Below are 15044 nucleotides of genomic sequence, written 5' to 3' on the forward strand. Positions count from 1 at the left end.
AAGGAGTGTTATGAATGTGGCTGATTTAGAGGTTCAGCTCCTCCAGAGCAAGAAAGGAAGACCAAGAGAAGAAGATCTAAGATAAGGAATTCCCAGCTTTTTCATTATTAATCCTTCTGTTATTTACATAGTATTTATAGATCCTAGGAAGGAATAATTTGCTTCTAGAATTGGTATAATCCTAGGAATATTACATAACTAATTCTGTTATGGCTGCTTCCCCTCAGATATGCAGCATCAGCAGGAGGATTGTGGAAGATTGCGTGAGCTGCAAAATTCTCACTAGATTCCTTCAGACGAAATCCTTCAAATAGGTGGGCTTTTTTACCTTTCTTTTGAGTATTATTTCCTTCTGCACCCCTGTGTTTGTGAGTTCACCCTCTGTCATTGCTGTTATGTCTCTGCTGCCCTCCATTGAAGCTTCTCTGTTCATAACAAGGAGGTACCCCCATGCCACCTCCTTTGTTTAAACCTGCAGGTGACCTGAAATTACCATCAGGGTGGTGGTCACTTTGTTGTTCCTCTAAATTACCATATTTAAGTCTATGATCTATTGGGTTTGTTTGTTCTTGTTGTTGCTACAGGGGGACACATCAACCAAGCTGTGACCTTCAACAGATCTTATTACAAGGTAATCACTTCAATGAACAAATGGTTGAGTCACTAGGGATCCTTAATTAAGCTCTGTGTCTTAATTTAATGACTTTAAAATCAACAGACATTATATATCATGCATGTATCCTTCTAAGAAGCATTTTCATCTGCTTTTACGATTTTCAAAGTGCTTATATCATCTTTTTATTCCTTAATTATGTGCTCTTATCATTAAATTTGACTAATTAAATGTATATTTCTCCCGATTATTATGATCAGGTTCAAATTATAGGACAATTGTGCACGTACTATAACCTGAACAGCCATCCACAAGGCTTGGGTTAAAAATAAAACCGTGGAACCAGCACATTATTACTGCACAATTTGCTGTTAAAAAAAAAAAAAAACATTCCACGACGGTTCTAAGGAAACGACCGTCGTAGAAACGTGATGTTTCTAAGACGGACCTACAAAGCAAACCGTAGTAGTATTAATACAAGTCTACGACGGTCCATGTCATACAACCGTCGTAGAACACGTTTATCTCAACGACGGTGTTGTTACGTGACCGTAGTAGTATTAACACCGTCTCTTACGACGGTCGTCCGCAACAAAACACCGTTGTAGTGATAGGACCCTTCTACGACGGTTCTGGGAAGACAACCGTCGTAGTCTGTTGTTACTTCTACGACGGGGCTGTTGACAGCCGTGTTTGAATTGTGGACCTTACTACGACGGTCCTTTGGAAACAACCGTCGTAGAACAAGATTATGTCTACGACGGTGTTGTCCTTATGGCCGTCGTAGTCTCTAGTAAGTTCTAAAGACGGGGCTGACCGACAGCCCGTCTTAGAATTCTGTAATATCTACGACGGTTTTCTATAACCGTCTTTGAAAGCCATCGAATTTATTACGTCGTCGCAGACAACGACGGTCTTCAACCGACGTAGTATACCCATTTAAACCGACGTTGAATTCTGCTTTTGTAGTAGTGCCCCGGCCGCCTTCGTCAACCAGAACCTCCTTTTCTGGAAGCAAAACTCTCACCGCTCTTCATACCATCATAGCTCATGCTATACTCACCAGCCCTACTTGGTACACCACCACTTGCATGGCTAAAACGACCCCATGGTGACTCACCACCACCTCTATGACCAAAATCCTGATGATGATGATGGTGATGACTGTAGTTTTTTTCATGGTGGTGATGGTTGTGATTGGATGCCCCCAAGCCTTTTTTGATGTCAAGACTAGGCACTGTAGAAAGAGAAGGTGATGGTACCTTTGTAGAGTTGCTAATTATACCTCCTTGATCAGAAACGCGTTCATTAGTGGCCATTGTGTTGTTTGATGAATTCACATTGGCTAGGTCTTGAAAGGTAAGTTTAACAGATTCATCTGGGATTCCTTGGTAAAGTTCTTCAAGTAGTTGAACTTGCTGTTTTGGCTTTGCCTGCAGATCTGTTTTCGTGTGATCATCACCACCCATTTGAGTTCTGAGGGTAATTGAAATTATGATGCTTTAGTTATTGAGCTTATGTGACAGACATATTTAAGGCCAATGTGATGGGAAGGTAAAAGTTGTAGCAGGCTTGTTAATTACGTCCATTTAAATAAAGACCACCATATGTAGCCAAAGTTTGCAAGGCCGGTTGAAAATTAAGATACAAGTCACACTCCTCCTTAATCACTTTCTATTTTTAGTTGTGTTGTCACATGAATATTCAATGATTAGCCGAACGTAATTTGACTAACTTTGAATCAAGCGATTTAAATGTCAAAAGAAAATTTTTGTCTTTCTATTGGATATGGACTCTCAATTTACTTAAAGGAGCCACTTGTTTGAAGGTGAAAATAAAAGGAATACAAAACAACTTCAAAACAAATAATTTCAGCTAACTAATTTGGGCTCTTATCTTTACCCCATTGGCTAACCAATTTCAGCCAACATATTTTGAATGGCAACAATTTCAAATTTATTAAAATCTACAAAATCACATGTAAGACTAATTAAATAAGAAATGAAACCACATTAGAAATATTAAATTTTACAAGTTTTAGATTTTATTTAATGAGTCTAACGAATGATATTATAAATTTAATAAATTTTAACTAATAATAATGTGTTAAAAAAATGTTGTTGCATATTATTATGTTAATCACACTCCTTAATCCTTAAATTAAAATTGGTCGATCACTTCATAGAGTTTTTGTCATAAAGTAAGATTCTTTTTTTTTTTTGAATTATTACAATCTTGCTATATACATTATTGTGAATATGTGAAATCTAGTATAAATTCTAGAAAAATCTTATATAGAGACAATTTTTCATCTCTAATACCCATTCTTTCTATCTCTTAGCTATTCAGAGACAGACTTTGGGACAAAAACAAAGTTGTCGCGTATTGGGAGTCTTTGAATATTTAGAGTCGGACCATTAATCTGCGTCTTTTATTAGACACGGACAATTCTGTCTCTGTGAAATAGAATCAGTCTTAGAAATCAAATAAGAAAATCTTGTTGGGATTATAATAAACCATATAAAATATCATATGAACAACAAACACATTATGTCAAATTATCGAGAAGGATTTAAGAAATACTTGAATCCATAATGATTGATCAAACAAACGCAGCGAAATCTTGACAATGGTCATGAACAATTGGTTTAATGACCTTTCTCAATCAAATCACCTTATTTCTTATGGGTCTGTTGTTTTCTCTTCAGATGGGAAGAGGAGAAACCGTTTCTTGATTTGGTGTGTTAAGGACCATAATTGTGCCTCAGGTTTTAAACATATTATGGTTTTCATTATTCTCTAATGGGTCAAACTGATTTTCGCTCATTAAACCCATATCAATTTTCTATTGGCAATCTAATAGACTTACTAAATTAGATCACTTATATTAAGTGTATCTAAATGTAAATAACAAATATAAATGATAATATAATATGCAGCCCATATTAATTAATTAGGAATCATAAAATTCTTAACAATCTCCCACTTGAGTTTCATATTAAATTTAGACATTTATACCACAAAACTTTTTAAGTGCGCAATCGTATGTTATTTACTTTAAAACTTTTCTTTAAAAAATTTGGTCCATCTCATATAACAATAAGGACTCATTGTGGTTTTCATGACAACCTAAAATGACTAAGCCACAATAATCATCATTATCACTCATACTTGATGATATAGATCAAATATGGATAAGTGACATGGAAATTAATTACATGCAATGTGATCTTAATCATATTTATTTTCAAATTGTCCAAACTTTATTCTTTATAGAGATTAATCCTAATGCAACATATAAATATTGCACACAAAACAAGCTCAGAATATAATGAAAAACATCAACTTTATTTTTGCAGAAAATTCAAACAATACAAATATATGAAAAACATAGGATACCAAACCTTTAGTATGTGGGTCAGGTAGCATGGAATCAGTTTCTGTGTGTTTTATGGAAATCTGCCTATTCTGAACTTTTTCCTTAACAATCAAAAACTTGATGTCAATAAATTTTGACTTGGTTGTACTTCTATTGTTGTTTGAATATTGAACTACAAACTTATTATCACAATAAATCCTCAATGGTCTTTGAATGCCATCAACCACACACAAACTAGTGACAAATTTTCGCAGTCATATCCCATGGTTGGATGCCTCAAAATAAGCAACAAACTCTACAACCATGGTCAAAGAAGTTATGAGAGCCTGTTTAGCAAACTTCCAAGAGATAGCTCCTTCAGCCAACATATATATGTATCCAGATGTATAGTGTTTCTTGTCTTGAGATCCAGCAAAATCAAAGTCTGAGTACCCATTGATCTCTAAATTCTCAGACTCATGATAAATAAGCATGTACCATTTTGTTCTATTCAAGTAACGCATCACGCATTTTGTTGCCTTCTAGTGCTGCATTCTAGGATCACTCAAGTATCTTCCCAAAACTCCTACGACAAAAAAAGCTATGTTGGGACAAGTACAAACTTGAGAGTACATCAAACTTCCTACTGCTGAAGAATAGTGAATCTTTTATATCTCAGTTCTTTCAAGGTCATTATTGGGGCATTGTTTGAGATTGAATTTATCTACTTTAGCTATTGGGGTATCTCTTGGTTTACTATTTTTCATGCTAAATCTATCTAGGACCTTATCAATATAGTTCTCATGTGACAACCTTAGGATACCTTAAGAGCGATCTCCTAGTATCTTGATACCTAACACAAAAGAGGCTTTCCCAAGATCTTTCATTTCAAAAAATTTCATTAGAAATCTCTTGGTCTCTTGCAAGAAGCCTATATCATTGCTAGCAAGTAGTATATTGTAGACATATAATACCAAGAATATGTATATAATCCAACTGAACTTATGATATACACAATCATCAACTGCATTTGCCTCAATATCATATGAGGTAATGACTTGATGGAACTTATAATACCATTGACAAGGAGCCTGTTTGAGACCATAGATGGATTTCTTCAGTTTGCACACCATAAACTTTGAGTCACCTGACACAAAGTTTTCTGGTTGCACCATATAAATCGTTTATTCAATGTCACCATTTAGAAATACAGTCTTGATATCCATCTGATGCAGCTTTAGATCAAAATGAGCTATCAGTGCCATTATTATTCTAAAAGAATCCTCTGAAGATACTAGAGAAAAGGTCTTTATAGTCGATGCCTTCCTTTTGAGTGAAGCCCTTAGCGACTAGGTGAGCTTCATATCTTCAAATATTAGCCTTTGAATCCTTCTTGGTTTTAAATATCCATTTACAACTAATAGGTTTCATACCTTCAGGCAATTCAATGAGATCCCAAAGGTTGTTGTCTTGCATAGACTTCATTTCATCCTTCATGACATCAATCTAATTTTGAGAGTTAGAACCACATAGCTTGACAGAAGTTGATTGGATCTTCCTCTGTTAAACCAACACCATTCTCGTATTCTGAGAGAAAGATAATATAATCATTTGGGATTTCACTTCTCCTCTCTCTAATGGATCTTCTTAATGGCACTTCTTGAGGTTGCTCTGTGGGTATTTGAGGGAGACCCTCATTGTTGTCTTGTTCTAGGACAATGTCATCAATAATAGTTTGAACATTTTTTCTATTACCAGAGTTGTGTCTTGAGCATTAATAGGTGTTCGACCAGAATACTTGTTTACTCCCTCTTCCAAATTGGTATTACTTGTTTTTATATGGGAGTGGTCTTACCGGCAAGCGCACCGGGTCACCAAGTAAAATAATTAAAACGGAATGAACTGAGTATCAAACACAGGGAACTTGTTAATTTAGCAAAGTTTTGTTAAGTAAGCAAGCATTTGCAAACAAAAATTAATGATTGTGAATTAAAGCTAAAGTATGTTCTATCCTAAGTAAAAGCAATAAACGAGAACAAGTAAGTGTGAAAACAAATATCTAAAGGTGTTGGGTCCTCTTATTGAGTAAGTTGATGTAATTAAAGATGTTTTTCTAATTAAAGATGTTCCTGTGTTCTATGCTGAGGACAAAAATACCAAACACCGATTCCTCCAGAGTTTGGACTAATTTAAATCAAACTTCATTCGCAGATCCCTCTTGTTGAACTTAGCCTAATTTAAACAGCATTATACTCACAACATAATAAAGAAAACTAAAACCCTGCACACTATCCCTAGCAATGCAATTATTTAGTCCTTGCTCTATCAAGTTCTAAGGAAACAGTACATTTCCCAATGCTAAAGTCCCTAACAGCACACACAAATGGGTGATCAAGCCACAAGCATGCATACAATAAACATAGATAGAAGCAGTGAACACATAAAATAACCTTAATTAGATATGAAAAAGAGTTTACATCAACTACTCAATAAGAATCCCCAACTGAGGGTTTTAGCCTTTCATGGCAAGGAAGCTCCTTTTACATTGAAGAAGAGGAATCAAGAGAAATTGCTTGCTTACAAAGGAGTGGGGATGTCTCCTCCACCTCTAGGAATCTCACAATCACTCAAAAACTCACTAATCTCCCTAAAATATGAAAACTTGGCCCCTTGCTCTACTCTACACTCTCTGAAATTCACTATCTTTAGGCCTTTAAGTAGTGAACAATTCTCTTGGCTCTCTCAATTCTGTGCAAATCAGGCTTAAAAAGGGCTTCCTGGTCTCGACGTTGCGCCTAGCGCCATTCTCGCGCTTAGCGCAAGTAAGTGAATTTGAGCTTAGCGCCAATCTTGCGCTAAGCCTGGAAAGCGATAGACGACTCGCTTAGCAAGCTGATAATGCGCTAAGCGCGTGCTTGCGTAGCAGATGTCTTTCCAGATTCCCCTTTACTCTCTAAGCGCGCTGGTGCTGGGCTTAGCCATTTATGCGTGCTAAGCGCATTGAGCTTGCGTAGTGCGATGACTCCTTTGGCACTTCTTCAAAATAGCTCATTTTTGTTTGAAATTAAAGAAAATTTAACATTAATTCCATGTACTGAGCAGACTTCAAACCAAAGCAATTTTATTTACAATCCTACCAAAAAGAACCATAAATTGGGAGATTTATATACATTTTGGAAAACTTTTCTATACAAAAGTTAGTCGTAAACAACGACTAACAATAGGTATGAGAACTTGATCACTATAAATAACAGGTTTTCAAAGACAACATTCCTTATGTTCTCTTCCCTCCCAAACTCAACTTCCTTGAGAAATCTTGCATTTCCCATCTTGAAAAAGGATCTTGAAGTGGGATTGTAAAACTTATAGCCCTAAGGGTATTCAGTATAGCCAACAAAATAACAATTAATTGTTCTTGAATCTAGTTTTCTTTCATGTAGCCTATAAGGTCGTGCCACAATTGGACAACCCAAAATGTGCAAGCGTTTAATGCTTGGCCTTTTGCCAGTCTAAAGTTCATAAGGGGTTTTGTTAGCTACTTTACTTGATACCCTATTAAGGATGTAAACTATAGTCTTTAAGGCTTCTCTCCAAAGCGACTATGGAAAAAGAATGATTAATCATACTCCTAACCATATCCTTAAGAGTTCAATTTGTTCATTCTGCTATACATTCATGCTAGGTTTGCCTGACATTGTGTATTGCGGAACAATTCTACACTCTTTTAGGAAAAGCGCAAAAGGCCCTGGACATTGTTTTCCTGATCTGTCATATCTGCCATAGTACTCACCACCACGGTCAGATTTGATAGCCTTAATTTTCTTTCCAAGTTGAAGTTCAACTTAAGCCTTAAAGGTCTTAAAAATGTCAAGGGATTAGGACTTCTCATGTATCAAATATACGTAACCATATCTAGAGCAGTCATTTATGAAAGTAATGAAATATTGTTGTCCATTCCAAGAAGTCGTAGGGAAAGGACCACAAATATTCGTATGTATTAGTTCTAAGACGTCCTTAGCTCTTTCGGCATCTAATTTTCTTATGTTTGTTCGTTTTTCCTTTATGCACTCAACATAAACTTCAAAGTCTGATAAATCGAAGGGATCAAATCAAGAATTTCATCCCACACAAGTCTCTAAATTCTCTATTTAGATATATGACCTAAGGATTGTGCCATAAGGTGGCTCAATTCTCATTCAATTTTTGTTTTGTACCATCTGAACTTGTTTGTAGCATTTCATTATAGGAACTAACAACATCAAGCATGTAAAGATTATCAATTAAAGAACTAGAACCAACAATATTTGAATTTTGGTAGAGACTAACTTTATTATTTCTAAAAGAAAATGAAAATCCAAATTTGTCCAAACTAGAAATAGAAATCAAGTTCCGCCTAAAAGACGGTACAACAAAAGTCTCAAATAAATCCAAATAAAATTTAGTCTTCAACAACAATCTGAAAGTTCCAATAGCCTCTACTACAACCTTTTTTTCATCTCCCACAAAGATGAATCTTTCATCATCACTTGGCGGTCGACTTTATAGGCAACCCTGTAAAGACATACTTATGTGAGTAGTAGCACCAGAATCCATCCACCAAATATCCTTAGGTACAAAAGCCAAATTAACTTCGAGACAAACTAAAGTAAGAAATTTATCTTTCTTTACATGCCAACTAGCATACTGGACACCCTTTCTTCATGTGCTTCGACTTCTTGCAAAAGTAGCAGGTAAATTCCCCAACCCTCTTTTGTTTCCTTTGCTGAGAAGACCCTTCCACAACATCCTTAATCTTCTTCCTTTTCTTATTTTGATAGGTTAGAGTCAAGTAAGCACTCTTAGTCCTATCTCTTTGTAGTCTCTCTTCCTCTTGAACATAGTGAGATATAAGCTTATTGAGGGACCATACCATTTGTCCTTATGAGTATCATAACTCACTTTGAACTGCCCAAAGTGTGTAGGAAGTGAGATCAAAACCAATTGCTAGAGCATGTCTTCACCAAGCTCTAACTTAAGTGACTTAAGTTTCGATGCAAGATTAGACATTTCCATAATGTACTCCTTGATGTTTTCTTTGCCCTTGTACTTCATGGAGATGAGTTTAACCAAAACGTTACTCGTCTCTCCGCCTTTTCATTTTTGGAAAAGTATTGCTCAATTTCCTCAATAAATTTATTTGCACTTTGACCTTTAGAAATAGAGCCTCGAAATGCTTCTCTATAATAGAATGCTTCTTGATCATAAGACACATTTAGTTGCACCAATCCCATTTCTTAAGTTTCCCCTCATTAGAGTTTTTCGGAGTGGAAATGGATCATGATGTCCTCAGTGACAAGTCCAAATCCATACATCCAAGAAAAATTTCTACGACTTCCTTTCAGACCTTAAAGGTAGTCTTATTCAACATTAGGATAGAATTCACTTGAGCATATACATTTGCAGCACTAACAATTTAACTAAATAGAGAACACAAAATTAATAACATGCTCATATATATATATATATATATATATATATATATATATATATATATATATATATATATATATATATATATCTATATATATATATATATATATATATATATATATATATATAGATGTGTGTGTGTGTATGTGTGTGTGTGTGTGTAACAAGACGTGTAAAGATCTTGCATAACAGACTCATCACAAGATAACTAGCACAACATTAATTCCTAGTCTTTGTACAGAGAAATTAATTTTTAATTGATACTCTCAACGAAATGATCAAATGTTGATAATTAGTTCTATCAAATAATAGTCTTTCTTTTGACCGACTATTATTCATATAAAAATACTTTATAATTGTCAAATATTTATCATCACATGTATGTTATTATTTGGTCAAATTGTGTCTTCTTTGGATTGAACGTAATTTGCATAAATATTCCCATACAAAAATCTATGTAATTTCAATTTTCACAATAGAGATTACTTTGACAATATATTGGGTCAGTCAATTTAATTAAAATAATTACTAGACATGCAAATAAATGGGAATGATTTATTACTTCTAAATTTATAGCCAATCATGATAGCAAAAAAAATATAAAATATTAATTACAGTAAATAAATATCATATTCTTAAATTATATTTAACGTTATCATTGATTTATACTTAAATTACAACAAGTAAATATCGCATCCGTAAATAATGCTATCACAAGTTCATGAAAGAAATTAGAAAAATAATAAATCATGTATTAATTCCTGAAAGAAATCTTTACGGATAATCAAAGAAAAGAAACTATGAAAAGGCAATTATATAATTCAAATTTTTTTGTCTTATTTCCTTAATCCGGTAAAGAAAGCTGATTTACATGAAAGAAACATGTCATGTGCATAAGATCATTATAAAGGCATCCAAGAATGGATTAACAAATCACACACAACAATAATATGTAAAAGTAAAACCCCCGTGACTTTGAATTCGAAGAAACACTACTAAAAATTTAGCTTTTTATGTCGGTGATTCTAAGACGGTTGTAAAGGACCATCTTAGAAAGTGCGGCGGTGACATTTTTGTAATTAATAGGAACAAAATGAAGACGTTTGCGCAAACCCGTCTTTAAATATTGTTTGATGGCAAACTTGTAAATTTTTTTTATTACCATACAAAGACGGTCTAGTCCTGAAAACCGTCTTTGTATGGTTGGTGATTGCACGTCGTTCTAATCAAGTCTCTAAAACAGTCTCACGCCTTACCTAGCTTTAAACCTCGTCTTATTGAACCTGCAATCACCGTCGTCTTCTGAAGACCATCGTGCCCCTGTCGACGTCAAAGTTTGAACTCCTCCACATTACTCTCATCATTAGAAGGTATGAACCCCTCTCTTGCATTTTGATGTCTTCTTTGTTGAATTCTATTGGGGTCGGAGTGAGTGTGGGTGTTGATGACATTGGGTTTGAGGTGTGGCGGAAGGAGCATTGGGGTTTGGGGTTGTGGTCTAGGCCATGGCGGAGGAGCATGGGTGTTTGTGGTTAAAATGCACCATGCTAGCTTTAATATAGTATGAAACCATTCATGAGAGGGCACGTTAAAGATTTAATATAGTATAAAACCATTCATGTGCCTTCACATAATAGCTTAAGCTTTTGGGATACTTGGTTCATAACAATATGCTCTTTGTCCTGAAATGATATTTTAGCAACAATGTGATACAACTCTGGGATCTCTTGATTTCCTTGAGTTTCAATATTTGTTAGCATTTACTACTGTTTTGCATCAATTTTATCTTCTATGACCCCCTTATAATGTGGATTAATTTAATTGAGCAAATCTATTTTTTTTATGCTCAGCTTCTATAAGTCTTTTCATTTACAGATATATTGTAATATTGTTATTGAGTTCTTGGTTTAAAACTAGTTATTGTTATTGTAGGTTTGTATCTACCCTTGATTTAAAACTAGTTAAATTTATCAGATACTTTAACTCAAAAGGGCAGATAGATCCAGACTTGATACACATTTTCACTTGAGAGAATCCAAGTCTATGTGTAATCATTGCCATGGCTTTGAATGGGATTAGTTGATGGTTTTTACTCATGTTTATGACTGCTATCATAAAACTACAATCAAATATGGGTAAGGGCTTAACTAAGGCTAGCTAGTTGTAGCAGAGAAATGCCAATATGGGGGAGAGTGTACACTTATTTTTTTTTTACTTTTATTGCCATTGATTGAGTGTGTTGTGGATGGCCCCCGGCCGTAAGGTAAGAAAAAGAAAAGCAAATGGCTAAACTAAGAGAAAATGAAAAATAGACCACCCTGCCCTGCAGGGTCTCTCTTGCCACTGCCTTTTCTCTATATAATATAACCTCAACTGCCCTTACCTTCCTTTCAATTCCCTCCCTTTTTCTTTCAACTCACTTCTTTTTTGTCCTAAATAATCAGTATCTTTTAATTCTCACCCAATTATTTACTATAAACAAATGAAAGCTAATAGGTAAGAGTTAACTATCTTTTCCAAGCCAACAACTTCTTCAACACCTTATGAATCAATACTTTGCAAGAGACTTATTCATTGTCTAATCTATATTTGGATTATGAGATGATATTTGACTAGAGCTTATAGATAGGAATCATAAAATGATGTCAATCTCATTGTCAAACACACCCTTGGAGAAAACTGCAATGTATGTCACAAATATATTGCTTGAACCAAATGTATTTTCCATTGGAGGAAACCTAAGTTGGATAGAATCATCATTATGGACAACAAAACTGTCATTGAACAACATATGTAGAACTTGAATTCAAGACCATTGGTTAAGCTGAAACAATCCAATGTCTCTTGATCCACTCGCATCTCTTAATTTGTTTTCTACTTTACATTTCACACGAACAAGTTAGAATATAAGCAGTATATGTGCTAATTGTTCTAATTATCTATTCATGTAGTTTATATGCATGTAGTTGTACATATTAAAAAATAAAAAATCTTGGGGAGCAACTGCCCCCAAACCTCAAAACCTAGATCCGTTCATGTCCTTAAAAACATTGTCCATAGTGTCGCAACCTACCCTTTTGCGGGCGAGCGAGGTGAGGCTCACGGGTGCATCTTCCAAAGGAGGAAAATGCGTGGAGTCGCCACCAACATTTATTTGTGGAAAACGTCGGAAAAACCGAAGGAAACCGGTCATGAAGAATATTCCAGATTCGGGAGTTGTATTTACGTTTGAGGAAGGTATTAGCACCTCTCACGTTTGTCCCAAAGGACAACAGCCTTAAATTAGAATTGTGTGAAATTATGTATCTAAACTTTTATTTCTTTTATAATTTTTGAGGTCGACAAAAGCGGGGCTCTTACTCCTACGTACCCTCCATCGAAGAGGAAATCAAACCTATGTAGTTCTTTCAAAAAGGCGAATCAAGCGATTCTTTTTACTTGGAAGGTGGTCCTTTTAAGGTGTTGGACCTTAACATGATCCATTTTTACTTGGTGAGAAAACTGAGGTATCGAACCTTAAAATCCTTTTTAGTGATTTTTTGCGGACGAGCTTGACTTTGCGAGTTGATTTTAGCCTTAGTTTCACTTTAGTTATTAGTCAATTCAATTAAGAAAGAAAAATCCCAAAGAGAAATGTCCGATGGATTTTTTTGGTTTATTTTACTAAAAGATATTTTTTTATTATTATATTATTATTTTACCTCTTTTTGGTTTCCAAGAACGACGAAGAACGAACGACGAACGACCAAGAATGGTTGAAAATCGTCGCGAAATCACTCACGGAAACGTTACGAAAGTGCCTCGGCTTGGACTTTCTTCACGGAAACAATTTTTCTCACTAATTTTAAGTGATCCTGAAGTACCAAAAAGGCTGAACCCCTTTCTCCTTCACTCCTCCCTCTATTTATAGGAAAATAGGGGAGGAGCTTGCCACCCAGCTCGCCCAGGCGAGCCAGGTTGCTTCCTCCAAAAGCAACCGCCTTCTGGAGGAACATCCTGGAAGGCCCAAGTGGGCCTGGTTGCTATTTGCACCCTTTTTTTACTAAATACACCCCCTTTTGCTTTTTTGGTGATTCTTTTTCCATAACGTTACGAAACTTTACAAATTTCGTAACGATACTTGTTTTCTTTCCGTAAGGTTATGGAACCTTACGGGTCATGTAATTACTCCTTTTTTAGCTTTCGGAATGTTACAGAAACTCACGGATTGCGTAACAATACTTTCTTTTGATTTCCGGCATGTTACGGAATTTCACGGATTGTGTAACAATGCTTCCTTTTGATTTCCGGCATGTCTCGGAACTTCACGTATTTTTTAACAAAGGGTGTCAAGTACCTCGAAGCGGTCAACCAAAGGTTGCATGCCATCAAACAATAGTCCCCGGACGAAATTAGGATATGACAATTGCCCCTCTTTACTTACCTTTTATCGGAGATAAGAGGGAAGCAAAGATAAAACACTGATTTCGTCCATCTTCGCTCTCTCTGTGATTAGTCTATGATGACTCCCGTCTCTCTTTCTTCTTTCTCTGCACAACACAAAACAAACACAAACAAAAGACACCAATAACATAATATATAAGTATAAACATATTTGGTGAAGGAACCGATCGAGAAAATAACAAAAAACCATATTTTCCAATCACCGGAGGCTCCGTGCTTGATAACGGGGGACGCATGAACAGCGCTAGGCAATCAATTCATGGGGCTCTGAATTCGATGGTGGAGGATGCATGAATGACAATCAATTCATGGGGCTCCGGATAAGATTTGAGGGTGGAGGATAGACGAACAGCGCTAGGCAATCAATTCGTGGGGCTCTAGACTCGATGGTGAAGGATGCATGAATGACAATCAATTCATGGGGCTCTGGATAAGATTTGAGGGTGGAGGATAGACGAACAGCACTAGGCAATCAATTCGTGGGGCTCCAGACTCGATGGTGGAGGATGCATGAATGACAATCAATTCATGGGGCTCCGGATAAGATTTGAGGGTGGAGGATAGACAAACAACGCTAGGCAATCAATTCGTGGGGCTCCAGACTCGATGGTGGAGGATGCATGAATGACAATCAATTCATGGGGCTCCGGATAAGATTTGAGGGTGGAGGATAGACGAACAGCGCTAGGCAATCAATTCGTGGGGCTCCAGATAAGATTCGTGGGCAGGACCGAATGGTCCACCGGGTTCTTTCACGTAAAAGGCGAACATGCTTTAGGAAGGAAAAATAAATCATTCACGAGAGCACCAGATTTTAGAGAAACAATATACCCATGCCAAAAGTAATTTTCCTTGTAACCGAAAATGAAGGGCAGGATGTCAACATTTAGCTTTAAAATGAACATTCAGGGGAAACGTCGGGTCAAACTAAAACTGGGAATAAAATCACTCATACCATATAAAAACTCACACAGGTAAGTGTTTTACCCTAATCCCAAACCATAACTGCACCATGACTTTATGTTGCACATGATTTCCTATCGAACCAAAAGATCACACGCACGATCACAGATCAATAGGATTTTCTCGAAGGTAGTGTTTTGGAGAGGAAGCTGGGTGTTTCGGTCTTTTCCTCTTTGTTTAGGTGGGGCAGGATATCGC

The sequence above is a fragment of the Glycine max genome, chromosome 11 (assembly GCF_000004515.6).
Source record: "Glycine max cultivar Williams 82 chromosome 11, Glycine_max_v4.0, whole genome shotgun sequence".
NCBI lineage: Eukaryota > Viridiplantae > Streptophyta > Magnoliopsida > Fabales > Fabaceae > Glycine > Glycine max.